Source organism: Podarcis erhardii (assembly GCF_964252035.2).
Source record: "Podarcis erhardii genome assembly, chromosome: 5".
Taxonomy (NCBI): Eukaryota; Metazoa; Chordata; class Lepidosauria; order Squamata; family Lacertidae; genus Podarcis; species Podarcis erhardii.
Window position 1 is genome coordinate 72,072,981 of NC_138509.1, and position 21,402 is coordinate 72,094,382.

Here is a 21,402-nt window from a genome sequence, read left to right on the forward strand (position 1 = left end):
TAGCCTTCCCTCAAAAATCCCTGCAATGTGTTTGATTCAATTGATCCATTCAAAATACCATTTTTTCCTGATGTGTGCAGCTCATTAGCAATCCAGATTATTTCACACTGTTTGTAAGACCTAATTCAATTATTTCCCATCCCAATTACTTTATTAAGACCAGCTTCCATAAAATTATTGACAGTTCTGTCTCATCTGGCTGTTCCTCCCCCTATCTTGGCAGACTGCCAACTGCGAGGAAAAAGCAGCTGTTCCTTGAGACGGGAATAATAAGCAATGCCAACTGATGCAATCTTTTCTGATTTCTGTTGAGCTGAAAGAGACTATTAGCATCTCTTGGAATTCTTCATTGGTTTCCCTTATATCTGCGTGCTTTTAAGGTTTTTAAGGGAAATACTGTGGGTAGAGAACATCAGGTGTATAATGAGACAGGTAAGGCAGGGAATCAGACAAGGGATATGAAACTGTTAAGGATTGTGTCATTTTTTAAACTCTAATGTTACACAATCAAATTAGAGAAAAGAGGAATAGTTTAAAAAAAAACACCCTTATTTTAAACTTAAGCATATAATGGCAATAACCATATTAAAATTATTATTACCTACTAGAGTATGTTCACACAAAATTAGCTTAGGGTCATACAATCGATAGATATAAAACACTGCATTTTGGGTGAGGTGCTTAGGAACTACGGACATCTGTAATTTATGTTTCTGCTAGCTTTAAATAATTTTTCAATCATGTCACAGCTTTGCCTCTAGAGAAATCACAGGTAAATGATTGTCCGGCCATCTGTTCACACAGAGGGTATGGGAAGCCAAAAGGTCACTGACAGGTTTAAAAGGTAGCTTTTTAACCACCCACCAAAATTTGGACAAATACCAAACTTTCATCTAATATAACATTTGACAGCAAAATATAACATTACAACAAGATGTTCTGTAAGAATTCCTTTTTGTGTTTTTATGCTTCTGGTCCAAAATGCTTGTATAAGTTTATTTACTTGAACAGAAGAATTGGGGGGGGGGTGGAATAGGATTCTGCAGCTCCCCCTGGAATAAGTTGGTGCTTAACAGTCAAAACTGGGTGCAAGTTTGAGAGGGCTCTGCCATGAATTTTGAGCCCCCTTGTGTAAGTGGGACCTGCCCATGATTTCCCAGGTGGCAAGGTCAGGTGGGATGCTGCAGCATCAGAACTGAGAAATGCTGCAGGCATTTGTCGGGAGTGTGGGAGCTGCCATTTCAATCTCCCCAATGTCTCTAAAGTAGAATCGTTCTGCTACAGGGAGGGATTAAGGAGACTCATTTGCCTACCACAGCAGCTGCTTGGTGCATCACTCAGCACTGAGCAAGAAGGGATTTTATTTATTTCTTGTTAAGAGGGCCCAACAGACCAGCAGGGCAGTGGGCTCCTTTAAGAACTATTGACTCTTGCCACTCAGAGTTGAGAAGCAGTTCTGACTTGCAGGCTCCCCCGTCTTTTTAAAGTAGATGGGCCTCTAATGACCATGTATAGGTCAGAGAGGCAGCCTGCCACCACAATGCCATTTCCCCCACCACGTGTTCATTAACATTAGGCAGGCAACCTCACTATATAGATGCCTACTGAAAACTTTTTATTATTTCTGCAAGGCTATACAGACATAATTTAGTTATGTATACTTGTACAAAGTTTTTGTTGTTGTGTACAAAAGAATCATGGGAACAGTAGGTTTGGTTTTTTTAAGAGTGCTGGGAACTGAGAGGGGTAAATAAAAGTTTTCAGTATTCTTTGGGGGAAAGCCATGTGCTTTAAGTGGATGGTGTTTATGCAGCCAAAATATGCGTTTTCTTGATAATTTTAAAATTTATATTTGGTTTCCCCCCCTTTTTTTAAAATGGTTTTATAGATAATTATTTTATTATGTACACTGCTTAGAATTTTTTTCTGATTAAGTGTTCTGTATTTCCCTCCTTCAATAAATAAATAAATAGAATAAAATAACCCTCAAATTAATGTCTGAAAAGTACTTACAGTGTGACACAACTGTAGAGAGACAGAACTATATACTTAATTGTACCGTATCTCACATAGAGTCTCTATATTAGAAGGGAAATTGGTTGGAATTTGCTCCTTACAATGCAAATAGGTAGATTTTCAAGTCAAACTGGAAGACTTTCTTCTCCACCCCCTCATCCCCACCCCCAAGCTGTTTAGAAAGGTAAGAGGAGAAAACTGGAAGGAATTGTGCTAACATTCCAATCAATAATTTCACTAGAAGGGCATATTGATTAAATGAAGGGTAGAGCCTACATTTCCCATTGGGATATTTTGCTTTGCAGTTCTTGACTGATTACATGCACTTAAATCACGGATAACTGCATGGTTAAGATAAAAGCCTAAATAAATAGTTTTATTTGCACACAGCACTTCAGGGGTGTCATGCCAGTCAAAGTGCACAAAACAGCCTGGAAATGAATTATATTTATGCGTATACATGAGTAAATTTCATCATCAGTGCCTCCTTGTGGATCAGTGGCTTTTGTTCTGGTGGTCAACCATATCATTTGCCAATAAGCTGAAATAGTCTACAGTAACAACCAGCTTATATTAAGAACACCAGTGAATTTGACCATGTTTAAGAAACCTATGTATGTTTGCAGTATGTTGCTATAGCAGGAAAAAGAACCCAATGGGGAAAGTCAAGAAGGGAGCTTGCCTGAAGAGTTTTGAATTCATTCATTTGGTATGCTTATACCCCACCTACTAAATGAAGCTCTTGTGCCAGCTGACATTATATATAGCAGGACAAAAGTTACTATGGCAGGGCAAAGTTCTCTCCCTCCAGTGCTCCAGCTGCTACTCTGCAGTCTGGAACTGGTTTGCTAGAACAGCCAGATGTTAGGTCTTCATAGGTCAGGTTTTCCTCTGCTACCGTTGCTGTCTCTCACAGCCTCTGTAAGATTGGTAGTCAAGAAAGTGGCAGCAGCTGCAATTTATCATTGTTAGTTTACATTCTGCCTCATCCTATTGGGCAATGCTTATAGGCCGGCAAGGTGGCAGAATTCAACCTAAATTGAAATGATTGGCTAAGTTGGAGAGAATTAAAGAGCCAGGCTCCAGTCAAGGTGGAAAATTGCTGAGAGTGGCTGTTGGTCAGCTGAATAATAATAATAATAATAATAATAATAATAATAATAATAATTTTATTATTTATAAGCCGCCCATCTGACTGGGTTCCCTCAGCAACTGAAGGAAGACCTGGAAATTAGAGTTAGGCAATGTGTGTCAAGGGACAAGGGTTGGTTCAGAGAGACTTAGGAAGTCTGAGAAGAGCCAGTGATTGATATCACTAGCTAGTGCTCAGCAGGTTTGCCAGGAAGAACTTGCAACTCCAGCGGCAGCCTTGAGGAGACTTCAACAACCAAATTTAAGCAGGATTGCTGAGGACCTGAGGCAACAGTGGTTGTGGGACCAGGGTGGGGGGTGACAGCGGCAGAAGTCCTGAGAGACTTCAAAGGTGGGGAAGTGCGGACCTGACTGAAGACTACTAGTCACTGGTGCCCACTTGATAAGCATTAACTGCCCCAAGTAGGATATAGGAGAAGTGATATAGGGGAACTGGCTTTAGGTTTAAATAGAGGGAGGAAATGACGCTCACATAGCCTCATCTGAAAGTAATAGTAAATTTATAGTGTTAACTTATCTCATTTATTAAGGACCCATCACCATCTGCTTATATTAATAAATCATCTAAATAAAATATAGCCTCCTTTGTTTCCCCCTCTATATTTGCATCTCTGTTTTGTCTTATTCTTATCCTTAGCTACCGGTACTTAAAATGAGATAGAAAATAGATGATATTAAGATGTGTGGTGTCAGTGGTTATAAAGGGTAAGGTAAAACAGGTCATAGCTAAGAAACAGGTCATAGCTAAGGACACAAACTAATGTGTGAGACATCCCTCTGTAGTAAGTAAGTAAGTAAGTAAGTAGTGAGGAGTAAGGGGCTCTCCACAATAGCAAATGACATTTTTACTAGCTTTGTCCTAATATCTGGGATATATAGTCAGGTGACAACCATGTAAGCATAAAAATTAATGCATCTGTTTATCCCACCTCACCCGCCTCCCAAATGATCTACTCATGGCATTTTCATGGAAGCTGGGGGTCCTGTTCTCTATGTCACTACAGGGAGGCATCAACAAAACAGCCTTGGAGAATGGCACCTAATTGTATCTAAATGGAAAATGTCCTACTTGATAGAATGGCAATTAGCTGACAGTAAGAGCTAACTTGGGCATAATAACAGCTGGTAGTGTGGTTTTGGTCTGAGCTTTAGAGGCACATCACAGCCAAGATGTAATAGCCCTTTTGGAGAGATAAGACTGCTCAGGAGCTCGGCAAAGAAGGCAGATGTGTGAAGACTGGGATAAAGTGAGAGGCTCAGTTAAGTAGGAGGAGAGATGGAGCCAGGCGGAATCTTGGCACGTGGAATAATGAGAGCTGCTTAATGGAATGTAAAGGTATGCTAGAGCAGCGTTCCCCAACCTGGTGCCCTCCAGCATGGCAAATGGTCAGGGATGATGGGGGTATACGCCAAAGAACGTGGAGGAGACTAGGTTGGGGAAGGCTGGGCCAGAAAGTTGCAAAGACTGAGGCTCCAGTTAGACACTAGCCAGTTTTGCAGATGGCTGCTCAGATGTTGCTGCACTTACGAAGCCCTCTTCTGCTCATAGCACTGATGGCCTACTTGGCTAGTATCATAGGAAGCTGCATCACACCAAACATTGAGCTGAAGCATTGCCTACAATGGCTGGCAATCACTCTTTAGGGTTTCAGGCAAGGTGTTGGGAACTGAACAAGGAGCTTTCTGCATAGAAAGCATATGGAATGAGTCTGGTGTATGTTCCTCCTTTCCGGTGCCTAAAATGGTGATCAAAGTTGATTACATCTTAGATGCCACATATATGATGCAGGAATATTGATTGAACAACTCCAGTTGCCTGTCTGGGCACCATCTCCCCTCCTTATATCTATCCTTGCCAAACTGATCGGTTGTAGGCAATATAGAAAAATGGCCTACTGACTGGTAACGTCATTTGTGCCTTTGCTTTATGAGCAGAAATTCAGGAATTTCATTGGAAATGCAATCTGTTACTGCATGGAGGAGAATTTCCATGCATCAAAGTGCTGTAATGCTACACGATAACACAGATGCTAGTGCCGAGTAAGGCCTGTTTAAAGAGGGATTACAATAGCAAAGCCGCCCTGAGCCCGGTCTTGGCTGGGGAGGGCGGGGTATAAATAAAAATTTATTATTATTATTGTTAATGGGGCCTCAGGAAGGAGATGGAAAAGAATCCAGTGGAAATAAAAGAATAACATTGCTGCTGGAGGGCAGTCCTGGAAAGGTTTATAAGGGAGCCATCTCCAACCTAGTACTAGCAAGATGTTTTGACTATAACTCCCATCAGCTCCAGCCAGCATGGCCAATGGTCAGGGATGATGGGAGTTGTAGTCCAAAGAATCTGGAGAGCTCCAGGTGGGGAAGGCTGTTGCAAGTCATCGTAGGAACAGAGTAGCCAGATTCTTCCAGCATGTGTAGGACTAAATGCGGCTTATAACTGTTAGTGCCTCTATGAATTCTTGATGGAGGGCGCAGACCAAAAGGTCATAGAAATCATTGTTATGTGAAAAGAAGTGGGGAATGATGAATCTGGGAGCCATCACACTGCTTTACAGCTGCAAGGCATTTTTTCCCCTGGAAAACATCTGCCAGGTGTGTTTCAGGTTGCTCAACTGTACACAAGTGGACACTTTTTCTTCTGAAAGGAATGAATTGACATTCCTTCAAGCAGCCCACCAGATATCTCTGGAGTGATGTTAAAGGAAGCAAAGGACTCCAGCTGGTGATATTAGGAGTGATGATGAAGCAGGTTCAGGTTTTGCTACATTTTTGATTTTTAAAAGGTGTTTTAAGAATAGGGAAGGTCAAGAATTCTTGTAAGCATTGCCACATAAGAATGCCTCTTTGACATTAGGCTGGAATATTGTTTGTCCTTAGAACAAAATATGTCATCCATCTGGTGCACTGATAGCTGACCAGCTAAGTGTTAATAGATTGAACATAGTTAACAAGTAACAAGTGGGACCCACAACAAAATACTCACTTCCTAGCCATAGGGCTCTTGTTCAGGCCTTCTGTAATCCATGCCTTACTCCAGGATAAGCTGCAAGGAACCCAATCCAGGCATTCTACTTCTGCCATTTTCATTTCCCTTTTCCAATTGACACTCAAAGCCTTAGCCACGGAACATGCTCAATCCCCACTGGGATGTTTGTGGGGAGCTTTCATTGTTTTGTATTTTGCATCTGTAAACCTTGGGGCTCCCCACCCATGTTGATACCATCCACTTTTTCAGTGACTCCTTCTTGACTCCCCTTCTGTTGGCATTCACCACCTGAATTTGCTACTAGAGGGAGTAACTCTTCTATTATGGCTGGATGGTATGAGGCATGAGCAGCACAGTATAATTAAATATAAAATAACCACATTCCTTGCTGCATTTTAAATGAACGTATCTGCTGTGCCTAATGTGCAAATATCTGAACAAATTTGGGTCTCCAAATGTCAGATACAACCCATGGTTTGCTGTATGAAGCAATCCCTTTTGTTCTAATGCACCATGAAAATATTTCTACACATCTTTGGTAGCCTTGCTGGTTAATAACCCTTGGGTAGGATTCATCTAATGAATCCCACCAGTAGAAGCCCAGCAAAAGGACTTCTGCTTGTACAACATGGCTTTACCTCCTCTCTTCCCCCTGCGCACCACCTGAAATTGGCTTGGGCGGGGTGCCAACTTGAATATTGGGGGTCTCCAGGTCAGCCCTCATCCACACACACACACACACACACACACACACACCATTTGCGCGCGCACACACACACACACACTATTTGAATGGCAATGCCTATCAACTTGGAGGGGCTGCCCCCCTCAAATATTTTATGGGGGGTAAAGAGAGCTCAGCCCCTAGGAGGTGGGTCCTATGGGCTTGGGAATGGGTCAGCAGAACAGTATAAAGCTGGAAGAGAGGGTGTATTGTTCAGTCTGGCAAGCTGAAATGCAGCAGTGGGGGCCTGCAGTCCTCCAGATGTTGTGGGACCACTGAACCCATCATTTGTGACCAGAGACCATGCTGGCTGGGGTTTCTGCAACTGGAGGACCACAAGTATATGATATATGGCTTTTCGAAAACGTTGGTTCTCCCACTTTTAATATTGACAAATTAAGCACTGGGCATACCATGGTCCATACAATCAAAATGTGAGTTTTGTTCTGTAAAATAATGTCTAAACATTCTTTGAAGTAAAATTTTGCACATTAGAAACCTTGCATATCCTATATATAGGTATAGGACACCAGCCATTTATTCCATCATATTTCACCCTTCAGCAGAACATATCGTGCTGTTATGTAAAGGGAAAATTTCCTAATGCTTTCTTTATGCTGGCAATTCTTTACAAACAGACGTTTTGCCATTCAGCATTTTACATGCATTAGCAGTAGTCACAAAATGCAAGCTGCAAGATTGTATGAAGCAATATAGTAATGTTTAGGTATGCAGGCAAGCCAAACTGGATAATCTTTAGATCACTAAAGTCCACACTTGTAATGTAGCATGCAGTCATAGGAAGACAAGACTTTAAATATCCCTGGAAGTACTTTACTAGGGAGAATAGTAATTGTGAAATATCATATCCTGCCTAATGCTGCTACACAGCTGCATATGGAAAACATCAAGCTCTGGAAACACCAAATATCACAATATCAAACTGAAAGAGTTGTCAGCACTGTTTATTTAAAAATTTCCCCTGCTTCCAGTGAGTCAACTTTTACTTGAACTCAGGTGCTGTCACCACCTCAATAGTTCTCTGACGATCACAGCCTTCCGAGGCAGATGAAACTTGAATTTCATCCAGAAGAATAATTTAAACCACACCAAACTAAGAATATTACAAAGAGACATGAAAGATTTTTTTAAAATAGTATTTTAAATGCAGGCTTGAAATTTTTGACTCATATGATCTATTAGTTTCTATGTTAAATTCCCTAGAAATATTCCTCTTGTTTGTTTAGTTTCCCATCCAAGTTTTCACACATTGGGAAATATCTCCCCCTGCCCGCTGAACACCAAGTACCAAAGTTTGCAGAGCTGACCATTTGTGAGGTGCTAATCTCCACCAGGGATGCGGGTGGCGCTATGGGTTAAACCACAGAGCCTAGAACTTGCTGATCAGAAGGTTGGCGGTTTGAATCCCTGTGACAGGGTGAGCTCCCATTGCTCGGTCCCTGCTCCTGCCAACCTAGCAGTTTGAAAGCACGTCAAAGTGCAAGTAGATAAATAGGTACCGCTCTGGCAGGAAGATAAACGGTGTTTCCATGCGCTGCTCTGGTCTGCCAGAAGCGGCTTGGTCATGCTGGCCACATGACCTGGAAGCTGTACGGTGGCTCCCTTGGCCAATAAAGCGAGATAAGCGCCCCAACCCCAGAGTCAGCCACGACTGGAGCTAATGGTCAGGGATCTCTTTACCTTTACCTTGACCTGTCAAGCTGGCTTGATTTCTTTCTTTGTAATTTATGATTTATTGGTGCACCAACTTAGTTTTATCTGCTCTTCTTTTTATTTAATTGATAACTGACTTTTAAAATGTTAATGACTTTTAAAAACTAGACTATATTTCCTGCATATACTTGCTCTTCCACCTCCAACATGTTCTCAACAGTTACAACCCTATGCCCATTTACTTGACTTCTGTTAGATTTTCTTCAGTGTAGCATGTAGAATTGCACTATATGAAGTCAATTTACTTGGCTCCTATCCTCTAGTACAGGACAGGTCAAGATCTACTCTTATACAGCGGCCTGTGCACAATTCAAAAACGTCTTAGACTGCCCATCATCTGCACAAATCCAATCATTCCATTTTGACAGAATTGTAGATGAAGTTGAAATTATAGGGTTTTTTGATACCAATGTGAATGAATAAAAACGAAAAAAAAATTAATGAAAAGTAGTGGTTTATTAACTGAGCAAAGGGCAATGATGTGCAACATCTTGATTTGTGTTTAAAGTTATGTTCTCTTAGTAGGCAGTATGGGTAAAATGTTCCTGTTTCTGGCTTCCACTGTACATAGTATAGATTTACCTTCAGGGATTCAAAACCTTAATAAATCTCAACACAAAAGATAACGGAATGGGAAATCTCATCTCAGTGGTTCTCTTGATTCTCTCTCTCTCTCTCTCTCTCTCTCTCTCTCTGGAACGGCATAGGGCCTTCTTGTTTGTTTAACAAGCTGGTGGCCTCATTTCCCCACCTATGCGTGTTGACAAAATCTCTCACAGGCAATCATGCTGCAATAAGAAAAACATTTGGAAAGAAAGGTTTGAGCTGGTACTCATAAACCCAAAGAGCTGCTGAGACTGCTGTCTTTAATCTTTAGCTAAGTGTTCAGAAATCTCAATAAGGCAGGATCCACGCAAGTATAGAAAAGAGTGATAAACACTTTAAATTCAGTGAAAAGGAAGACACAACCACACACTAAATCTATACACCAGTGGTAGCCAACATGATGACCTCCAGATGTCATCTCCAGATGTTGTGGGACCACAAGTCCTGTCATCTCCAGACAGGATAACTAATGGACAGGGATAATAGGACTTGTAGTTCAACAACATCTGGTGAGCATGACGTTAGCTATCTGTGATATATTGATATAGATATATACAGGCACACCCTTAATTAATTGCACCATGTATAATTCCATATTGAAAGTGGAACATAGCGTACAACAGTTTCCACCACCACCACCCTCTCTCTCTCTCTATATATATATATATAGTTATGAGTTTGTGAGTGCCAGACTCCTCTAAATTCCTGGGTCCAATAAGTGTTAGAATTTAATCAAGACTTGTATGTGTTAAATTGTGTGCTAGAGCCCTCTAATCTCCAAATCCAGAAATCTCCTGTTGCCCCATGGGCAACTGCTAGCATCCGTATTTAGCAGAAAATGTATATTTTGCTGTCCAACTTTAACAGATAGTAAGTATGTGTTGAATAAATCTACTCTGGAAAATTTTGTAACCTCAGAAATGTGTGCTGAATATTTTTCCTTTCTGTTTTGTAGCTAGGTTTTATCTATCCATTGTAGGATAGCCGGGGTGGGAAGAAGCTGAAGTAAAACTAATGGGAGGAAATCTCCATGATTTGTAACAGTCCAGTGGGAATACAATCTGCACTCCTTGAATGGCTTTAATCCAATTTAATTTATCTGTCAAAGGGCATGATGGATTTGTCTGTAGAGTTGTAAAGTACAGGATGGAGACCACTTTAGTTTTTAATAGGTAGCGCCACCTGGTTAGATACACTCAGCAAATCAAGTCGTCTCTTACTTATAGGCATGTCATGAAGTTTGTCTGTATTGCTGCAAACTTTATTCGATATGCCTTTTCACGTTAGGGAAATTTGTTATTCAATGTCTATAGCAGTCTCTGCTGAGAATGTCCTACCGTGAATTAGCCATCCAATCTGCTACATGCAGATCCAGTCCTTCATACCATCATTAGAAAGATGGCCTGAGTTCTCTGTCCTAGTGCTCTAGCACAAATATTGATGATGGAAAACCTTTCCTTCAGTTTCTTAACTTATCTTTTGCACAACCACCCATGCAAAAGTTTTCTGGCTTATAGGTTAGAGTGGCTTATTAGGTTTAAATTAAAATATATTCTTACCCGTAATTTTAAATGCAAAGTCTATATCTTTAATTCCCGCTGAAATGTGGCGTTAACCAGGGCTATTGGCTGTTTGGCTCCGAAGTGCCCTCTCCGATTGCATGGAGCCCGGACAGCCCCGTGGTTTTCCATGGATCTGAGGGCAATGAAACAATCGTTGAGACGGCTAGGGCGCCGGTGGCGGATAACCCATTCTAAATCTGACCGGACACAGGTTAGAGCTCAATGTTGAGCCTACCAAGTGGCGATAGCAACGGTGAAGAAGACTTTCTTCACCGCCTCTATTGCATCTGCAGAAAACAGCAGCAGGAGACTCTTTCAGGTGGTTCGCAATTTAGCGGAACCACCTGCTCCATCAGGGCCCAGTACGGGCCACATGATCCCCTGCAATGATTTTGCAAAGTTTTTTGCAGATAAAGTCGCTCAGATTCGAGAAGAGGTAGACTCCACCATGGGGGCTGGGCCGGGGCGGGAGAGTGCTAGAGTCCTGTCTAGTCAAGTTGTGTGGAATCAATTCCAATCTGTTACCCCCAAGGATGTGGACAGGCTGCTTGGATGAGTGAAACCAATCACCTGTCCCCTGGATCCTTGCCCATCCTGGCTTATAAAAGCTAGCCGGGAAGGACTGGGCAATGGGCTTTGTGGGGTGGTGAATGCTTCCCTCCGTGAGGGAGCCTTCCCAGACCCACTGAAAGAGGCGGTTATTAAACCGCTTCTTAAAAAACCATCTTTAGATGCAGCCATGATGGCCAACTATCGCCCAGTCTCAAATCTCCCATACTTGGGCAAGGTGATTGAGCGAGTGGTTGCTGAACAACTCCAGGCACGCCTGGAAGAAGCGGACCATTTGGATCCCTTCCAGTCGGGATTCAGGCCTCATCATGGGACTGAAACTGCCTTGGTCGCACTGGCTGATGATCTCCGGTGGGCTAGGGACAAAGGTGAGAGCTGTTTTCTAGTTCTGCTGGATCTCTCAGCGATGTTTGATACCATCGATCATAACATCCTTCTGAACCGTCTTGAGGGGCTGGGAGCTGGGGGCACTGTCATACAGCTCCTTTCTCCTGGGCCGTGTTCAGAAAGTGGTGGTGGGGGATGAGTGTTCAGACCCCTGGGCTCTCACTTGTGGGGTGCCTCAGGGTTCTGTCCTCTCCCCCATGCTTTTCAACATCTATATGCAGCCACTGGGAGAGATCATCAGGGGTTTGGGCTGGGTGTTCATCAGTATGATGATACCGCTCTTTCAAATCAGAACCAGTGAAGGCGGTGAAGGTCCTGTGTGAGTGCCTGGAGGCGGTTGGAGGTTGGATGGCAGCTAACAGATTGAGGTTGAATCCCGACAGGACAGAAGTACTGTTCTTGGGGGACAGGAGGCAGGCAGGTGTGGAGGATTCCCTGGTCCTGAATGGGGTAACTGTGCCCCTGAAGGACCAGGTGCGCAGCCTGGGAGTCATTTTGGACTCACAGCTGTCCATGGAGGCACAGGTCAAATCTGTGTCCAGGGCAGCTGTTTACCAGCTCCATCTGGTACACAGGCTGAGACCCTATCTGCCTGCAGACTGCCTCGCCAGAGTGGTGCATGCTCTGGTTATCTCCCGCTTGGACTACTGCAATGCGCTCTACGTGGGGCTACCTTTGAAGGTGACCCGGAAACTACAACTAATCCAGAATGCAGCAGCTAGACTAGTGACCGGGAGTGGCCGCCGAGACCACATAACACCGGTCTTAAAAGACCTACATTGGCTCCCAGTACGTTTCCGAGCACAATTCAAAGTGTTGGTGCTGACCTTTAAAGCCCTAAATGGCCTCTGTCCTGTATACCTGAAGGAGCGTCTCCACCCCCATCGTTCTACCCGGACACTGAGGTCCAGCACCGAGGGCCTTCTGGTGGCTCCCTCACTGCGAGAAGCCAAGTTACAGCGAACCAGGCAGAGGGCCTTCTCGGTAGTGGCGCCCTCCCTGTGGAACGCCCTCCCACCAGATGTCAAAGAGAACAACTACCAGACTTTTAGAAGACATCTGAAGGCAGCCCTGTTTAGGGAAGCTTTTAATGTTTGATGTATTAGAGTATTTTAATTTAATTTTATTTTTTTGGAAGCCACCCAGAGTGGCTGGGGAAGCCCAGCAAGATGGGTGGGGTACAAATAATAAATTATTATTATTATTATTATTATTATTATTATTATTATTGAAAATAGCTTTCAATTGCCAAAGCAATAAAAAGGTTTAAAATTGGGTGGGGGGTTAAAACATAAGTTTGACATTTAAAAAAAGAATATGTCTTATTTTGTACAATTTTATTTTCATTTTCTATATTTTAAACCAGATGTTTAACTGATCTTAACCTGGTTGTTTGAATGCATGCGAAACATAGGCCTGTGACAAAAATCAGATATTGACAAAGAGCTTATAAAATAAATTGTGGAGACTAAAATGATGGATGCCAGAGATTCTTAAGTAGCAGGGGTGGGGAACGTCAAGCCAAGAGCCAAATGCAGCCCTCTAGTTCCCCCTTTCTGATCCTTGGGCTTCTCCCCAGCCCACACCACTTACCAGGCCTACTTTTTATGCTCCTTTACTGTTTTTGCCTGTCTAGAATGTGTCCTTGAACTTGACCATGGCTCTTAGTTGCCTGGATGGGGCTCAGAGAGTGGCATGTGAAAGTGTGTTAAAACTAACCTGCTGTGCAAAGATAGCGTTTGCTTTAGTTTTCTAGGTTTTGACTCTGACCCCACACATCACTGGCATGAGGCCCCTGGATATTCGCCCACAAGGGAATGAGGCCCTGGTCAGAAAAATACTCCCCACCATTGCTTTACAATAATGGCTTTCAAACTAGGATGGAGAACCTATGGTTCTCCAGATGTTACTGGACTCCAGCACCCATTTTCCTTGGCCATTGGCCCGTCTGGTTGTGGTGTGGCTGATGGGAGTTGGAGTTGAACCATAACTAGGAGGCCATAGGTTCCTCATCCCTAGTATAAGGAGTTCCTCTAAGGAAGGCACTGCCCCTTCCAGGTATGTTTCAATTACAGACTATGAGACAGCCTAGCAATCTTCTCACTCCCAGCAAATGCTACTTAATAGCCTTTAGCTCTTGGTTTTTGGTTTGCTCAGCAGTGCAGGGGAGTATTTGGCGAATACCCCTAAATTTTTTTTTCTTCCGCAGTGTGTTTTCCCACGAACGAAACAGCCCCAACTCCCTGTTTTCGCTTCTCATGATCTTGGGAAAAGAATGAGCATTGTTCGGCTAACGATCTGTTTTGATTTATGTTTAAATAAACTTTGGGAAACCAAACATTTGTTTTCTTGAATGGACTTATGAGATAATTTAGGAATCCTTACTTTGGGGAGTCTAGAAGACAGTCCCTTCCGATAGGTTTAGGAAGAATTTTAGCTAATCCTTCACAAGAGCTGTAAAAAAAAAATAGTTTAAAATGATACAAAAGTTTAATTTATTGGTCTCTAATTGCAAACATCCTTTGCGGAGTTTCCTAAGGGGTCTGGTGACACCATCTGGCACAATCTATCTCCTTGGGTTCATGGCATAAGAAGAATAGACAATTTGATGATTATGTAAATGTTCAGTTCCAAATGCAGTTAAGATTTCTGGGTTAAGTTTGAATTTCTAGTGGGATGGCACCGTTAGTCTCTTGCAGCAAAAGCAGCAAAGAGTTTTGTGGGACCTTAAAGGCTAAGGTGCTTATTATGGCATAAGGTTTATCAGAAGTGTTATCCTGAGTCACAGGTAAATGTTCAGATGGTTTGGTAGTTTGGTACCTAACACAGCTACTTGTCAGTGGCAGCAAGCCACATAATAGAGATGCAGAGATAGGGACCAGCCCCTGCAACAGAACCAAATGCCAGCTCTGTCCACATATTTACTTTGGCAGCACTATTACAAGACCTATTTATGTCATCCACAGCATCAGGGATTCATTCACCTACTCGCCTTCCACTGTAAAATATGCCATCATCCACACTCAAGGTCCTCCTGCATTCTACAGAAGATGGACAGCCTAGCACCTGTGCAAAAGAACAAATAGACCCAGATATTGTAGGGAAAGACTTAGGATTGCACAAATAAAATGGTAGCCCTGTGTTAGCATTTCTCGCTCTTTCTTTTTCCTATTGAGAAAGTTCTACTGCAAATGTCCTAAGGATACTTATGATAAATGATAGATGAACATCAAAGTTGCTTATATTACTGCGTACCTCATTAAAAAAGGAAATAAAGATATACTGCCTGTGGCAGGTCACATTACTGCTGATTTTGCATATCTGCATTAAATAGAACTGTTGCAAACACCACAATCAAATCAACATAGCAAGGTGGTAAATGTTGAAAGAAAAAAATAGCAACGCTTCAGTGTGTGTATGTTACATGTTTGGCATATCCATTTATAATACAATCCTAATCACACTTACTTGAAAGTAAGCCCCACTGTGGTTAAGGGGATTAATTTCCAAGTGAATGTGCCTATAATTGCAGCTTGGATAGTATAAATTGCATTGCTTCATGACATCAGTGACTGTCTAGTATGACGTATTTTCATTATCATACAAATATTATCTGTGTTGTCTTGTGTTTGTATGCTTGAAAGCAGCAGCTACATATGATTTTAGGACATCAAGGCAACAAAGTTTCAAAGACTACGGCTTGCCAGTATAATTATGGGTGCAAATATAGCAGAAGTCAGAGCAATTGTGTAATTATAACAAGGTATTGCAGAATACTCTGGTGTAATCCATATACATTGGTCTAAGGGTAGAAACTCACAGTGGTTGCCTTTTCCAAAGTCCACCATAGCGGTGAATACTACCCACCCCTTCCTTCATTGTTTCCTCTATGTCAAATTTTAGATTGCAAGCCCCTCAGGGCAGGGACCTATACTACACAGAGCACCATGCACCGTGGTGGTACAGCAATCATAATGAGTAGCCCATTCCTCTAGCAAGTGCTCATTCTTTACATTCCACTTTCTCTAAATGGGAAGCCTTTTATAAGGCTCATGTGTGCCAGAGTCCTAGAAAGCCACAACCGGTCACATCCACTCACTTACTGAAACAGCTCACCTGAGCCACTGCACTTTTCATTTTATCTATTTCATTTCTGTCCCTTTTGCTTTGTTTCGTTTAACAGGACAGTTAAAAGTTCTTAGGCAAGGCTGTGGGGGTCTTAAGCGTGATGTGAATCAAGCCAAAAGTCACAATCCAATGGAGCCTTCCCCAACCTGATGTCCTCTGGGTGCTCTGAACTACAACTCCCATCAGCCCCTGGGAGTTGTAGTCCAAAGCATCTGTATAGCACCAGGTGGGGGAAGGCTGACCCAGCAATTGCCCTCTCCCTCCCAAGCAGCAGAGGGGCTTTGCGCAGAAGGTTGGGTGAAGGAATGAACTGCCTTTGCCAGCACGCTCTAATTAAACAGTTGCACAGACATCTGTGAAAAATTAATCCAACACATCAGGTTTGTTATTGGAATTGAAACACATCATAACCAATGCATAGATTTCCACTGATTACTGTATTCTGGAAGATACAAGTTATGTCAGTTTGTTTTCCCTAGAAATTTAAAACATGTGTCCCACCTTAATAGCATGATATTCAAGTGAAAAAATGAAGGAAATAGGAGGATAATCAGAGCCAATAGGTTCAAAGGCCAACATCCTTCCCAAACATCATGGAAGAAAATATAATTTATGAGTCTGGTGACACTTTCACTTCTAGCAAAAATGATATTTGTGATGGTTTGGGCAATCCTCTGTTGCCCTATTATTCCAGGTAGAAGCAGAACGTAGCCTTTCTGATGCCAAGAGTGCCATCAAATTTATAGTTTGGACATGCACTGAAGCATGGCCAATGTTCTTTTGAGCAAGGACTAGAAGAAAACCTTATATATTCAATCTGCCTTATACATTTAAAGCACTCTTGTACCACTTTAACCCCCAAAGAATCCTAGGAATTGTGGTTTGTTAAAGACACCGAGAGTTGTTCGATTCCCCTCACAGAACTACAATTCCCAGAGGGGTTTAACAATCCTCCCAGGAAATTTGGGCAATTGTAACTCTGAGAATAGGAGCCTTCTAACAACTCTCAGCACCTTTAATAAATCACCATTCCTAGGATTCTTTAGGGGAAGCCATTACTATTAAAGTGGTATAAGGGTCCTTTAAATGTATAGGGTAGATGGGGCCACAGTTAGTTGCACTCACTTTTACAAACCAGATACCATACCAAAGTCAAGTCAGTTTTGACAATCACAAGCTAATCTAAAATGGAGTTTCTCTAATATCCAGTCTACTGATAGCTGTCAAGTTCCCATCTTAAAAAGCCCCTTCATTTACAATCAGAATGTAGCAAGAGCCGCTCAGTTTTGGCGTTCCCACAATGACATGCAACATAAATGGCGTTGATCTGTTCCCCCTTTGTAATGCGCCCAGTTTTCCAACTATAACTGTCTGTTCCTCAGCCACTCTTAAGTGCCCTAAATTACAGACACACAGAGAAAGGATTCAAAAATAAGATGTGCTTAGAGGATGTTCAATCCACTTCACAATGAAATCCCTGTGATTCTCAAGGATGTAAATTATATCTTCACTGAACATCCTATAATTTATGTAATACATACAGCTATTTCAAAATGTGGTGCCAAAGACATTTTGATGAATACAATTTTTAATCCTGCTAGAAATGTGACATCTACTTCTATTACACACACACACACAAACGCACAAACACAACTTCCTTATTCTGCCAAGTGTCATCCAATAGCAAATGGTACCTGAGCACTTCTATGCCTATTTTGAAAGTCAATGCCATCTTTGGATAATTAGTGAGGGCACAAGCATGGTCACAGAGACATAAATGAAGTATCAAATTCAGGTATAGACCACATAGATTTAAAGGAAAACAGTACCAGCTTCCTCTCCCTGTAAAAAAGGAGACAAAATTGGCTGCAGAGTTTACAATGCATGAAAATTGCAATCCTATCGTATCCTATCCATGGTTACTCAGAAAAAAAATCCCCAAAGAATTCAATTGAACTAACACTCAGATAGGGATGGAGGCTTTTGATTCTGTTTGCATTGATAGGTAAATCTATCTAATTTGCACATTCTGAAACAATATGCAACCTTTCAAAAGCTGCACGTCTCTGAATTTTGCAATGTAGTTCTCAGGCCATGTAACATGACCTAAAAATAATATTCTAAACTGGACATAGTAGTAAAAATGCATGAACATTTTGGTTTTCAAACACCATAAACCCAGAAGTAAATGCTTCGGTTTTCGAACACATCCCGAAAGTCGAATATGCCACACAGCTTCCGTTTTGAGTTTCCCGTATAGTGGTACCTCGGGATGTGGATGGGATCCGTTCCGGAGCCCCGTTCGCATCCTGAAGCAAACACAACCCGTGTCTGCTCGTGCGTGGGGCACATTTCGCCACTTCAGCACTTGCACATGATGTCATTTTGACTGTCTGTGCGTGCGCGGCAAAACCCAGAAGTAACGTGCTCCGTTACTTCCGGGTCGCCATGGAGCGCAACCCAAAAATACTTAACTTGAAGCACATTTATCCCAATGTATGATTCTATTGAGTTTTCCGTATTGAGTTTTCAGTTTTCGAATGTTTCGGAACCCAAATGGTCTTCCAGAATGGATTACATCTGAAAACCAAGGTACCACTGTTTTAGTGAAAATAGCATACAAAAATGAATTTTATTAGGGGATTTTGCTTTGCAAAAATGTGCATATTAGGCCAAACAGTGACAGGTAGGGGAATTCCCACTGCCTGAAATAATAAGCAAATTCTAAAGCAGCCATCCTTCGAAATTTGCTGAATTTTGCAATGCAGTTCTCCAGCCAAATTGTTGGCCTCCGTCTGTCTCACAAGGGAGTGTGCCACCAGGGGCAAAATCAAACCACAGGAGAATAACAGCACCTGCTGTGGCTGCAGAGACTGATTACTCATAACTGCTGCCTCAAAAGTTAGCAACACCAGAGTGGCCTCTCTGGGGTGCAAGCCTGGGCAGTGAGTATGGAGGTCATGGGCTGCACAACAAAACCCACTGATGTGCTCGAAAGGAAAGCAGAGCAATATGTTTGGCACCTGCTTGGCTGCAGGAGTTGCCAGAAGGAGATGTACAAGATGCCATCCAGCTGTCTTAGGGACTCAAAATTGTGCATGTTCAGGTAAAGTGCGCAAATAAATTAATGTATTACTGAAGGCAACAAACAAAAATGCTGATGAGGACTTTTTTTTAAGAACTGAACTCAAGACCAGGAAAAATGAGAAGCAGAGAGAACCTAAAATTGACACCCCTCTAATGACAGATTGGGATAGCACTAGCTGTCCCCCTCATACATTTATTTTCCATAATATTCCATAATTCCAAGCACCTTAAGAGGTGATCCTGTGATGCTTGGATGAAGGGTGGTATAGAAATTTCTTAAATAAAAGAAACAATAAATAATAGTTCCCAAAATTATTTTCTCCGCCCAAAATTCCCACACCACATTTCTCAAGTACATACATGCTCAATATTGTGTGGAGATCATGCCATGAGACCACAACTCCCCAATGCAAATTGCCTCCTTGCCCACAGCTAAGAAGGAAAATCCCAGCCATCTCACGCTTAAGTTTGACCTTTAGGATCACCAACTCTTTTCTTGACAGAGACTTTGTATGGCAGCCAGAAATTCAACAGGTGTTGCTTTCCCTTTCATTGCATCTCCTTGCTGCACTTTAATCTTTGCCCTGCAATTGTTTGAAAGGCACAAAGCTTCTATCAGAAGAAAAGTGGGAGCGCTCAGTCTCAGGGACAGGCCTATGGAGGAATAATATGTGCAATTGTTTAAAAGTGCTTCAGCAAGAAACATTCATACTGAAAGATAAAAACCTAGAAGTAAATCTGCGTTGAACAGAAAATTGTTTAGGTTGTCAGCACCAGAGAACATTGGGGTGATAAAGTCTGAACTGCTTCAAAAAAGCCATCACAATAAATATTGTATTTCAACACTGGCTTTTGTTTCCATGTAGTAAGCAGACTTCTGTTAGTTTAAAACCACAGCACTAGTAGACCAGGGCAAACAGGCACACACTTGACAGCAGAGTTGATCCAAAAGTCTTCGCTTGGGTCAGTTTAGTCATGACAGCTGACATGTACATGCCAACAGAAAACCAGAAGGATGAACCAAACAACTTTCACCGCCAGGTTTAATTCTCTGAAACCTGGAGTGTTTAAAAATAAATAAATTGTGCTTTTGAACATGCACAGAGTGCTTTGCCCACACCCCTCGCTAAGTAAACACATCCCGCTGATCTAGAATCAGCACAGAGAGCTTCCAGGTTGGCACATGTTGAATGCCAAGCAAATTTGAGCTTGTGTGTGTATGGGGGGGGGGCTGGCGGTGAGAGTGAGCAATAGGAAAACTTCATCTTTGGCTTCCCCTCAGCCCACTGACCAAAAGGCACCAAACAGTCAAATGTCATGGCTCGCTCTCATTGGCCCTCCTACCTCATGCTGCTCAGAGGGTCATGTTGCAGATCTGGGAATATTGAGAACAACAGGTGTAGGGGCCATGCTCTGAATTAAATCAAGTTAACACTTTGCACTACCTCCCGCTTTTCATGTTTCTTAACTCAGTTGAACTATGCAATTAAGTATTTTTCCCTCCCCCCTCTCCAATCCTATTAAGAGCTGGTCCCTTCCGTTTAGTCGAGGGTTGCATATTGTTCTTTACTTTATGAAATTGAGATTAATTAATTAGTTAGTCAGAGTGCCTTTTTAAAAGAAAGCCCAGGGGGGCTGAGCTTTTTTATTATTTTATGCAGGCAATATTTATTATTTTATGCAGGCAATATTTGTTGTGATCAGTTGTTACTGTTATTGTTATGACAACTATTATGGTTTTATTCAAATCCTTACAGCAATGTAAAAATCCAATCTTAAAATCAATTGTATTGCAATCAGAAGAAAAGGGCGGGTCCTAAAACAGATATATTTGTATATTTTCACTAGGGACTGAGCAGATCTCTTGAAAACTACGTTTTTGACAGGCATTCACAATATGAACTTCTCTTTTTAACTGACCACTATCTACTAGTGTTTTATTGATGTTTTTAATTATATTAATTATGCTGTCTATAGATTGCTTTTATTATATTCCATGTTGTAAGCTGCCTAGACATATTTTATTAAAGTGTGGTCATAAATATTCAAGGAAATATAAATCACTGGTGTCAAAGGTTAGTCTTTAGCGTACCACAGTAGTGATACAATAATGGTGCTAGATGCACCCCTGGGGGAGGGAATTCCACAGTGACAGACCCTCTCCTGGAAATATATGCAGTAGGGTTCAACCTAACAATAGTGCATGATATTAGGGGAATCACTTGCAAACAAGTATCCGTTGCACAAAACTGCATGCAGAAATGTGTGCATTAGGAAAAATGTGAGGATGAATTTTCTGATTTTTTTTTTATTAAAAAAAATCAAACTGATGTAGGATGCGACAAGCTGAATTTAAGATTATAAGAATGAGGAAATGAACTGTTCCAATTTGCTCGTTTCTAGCTATGATAGAAGTGCAAGGAAACATTTCAAAAGGTATTGGAGTTCTT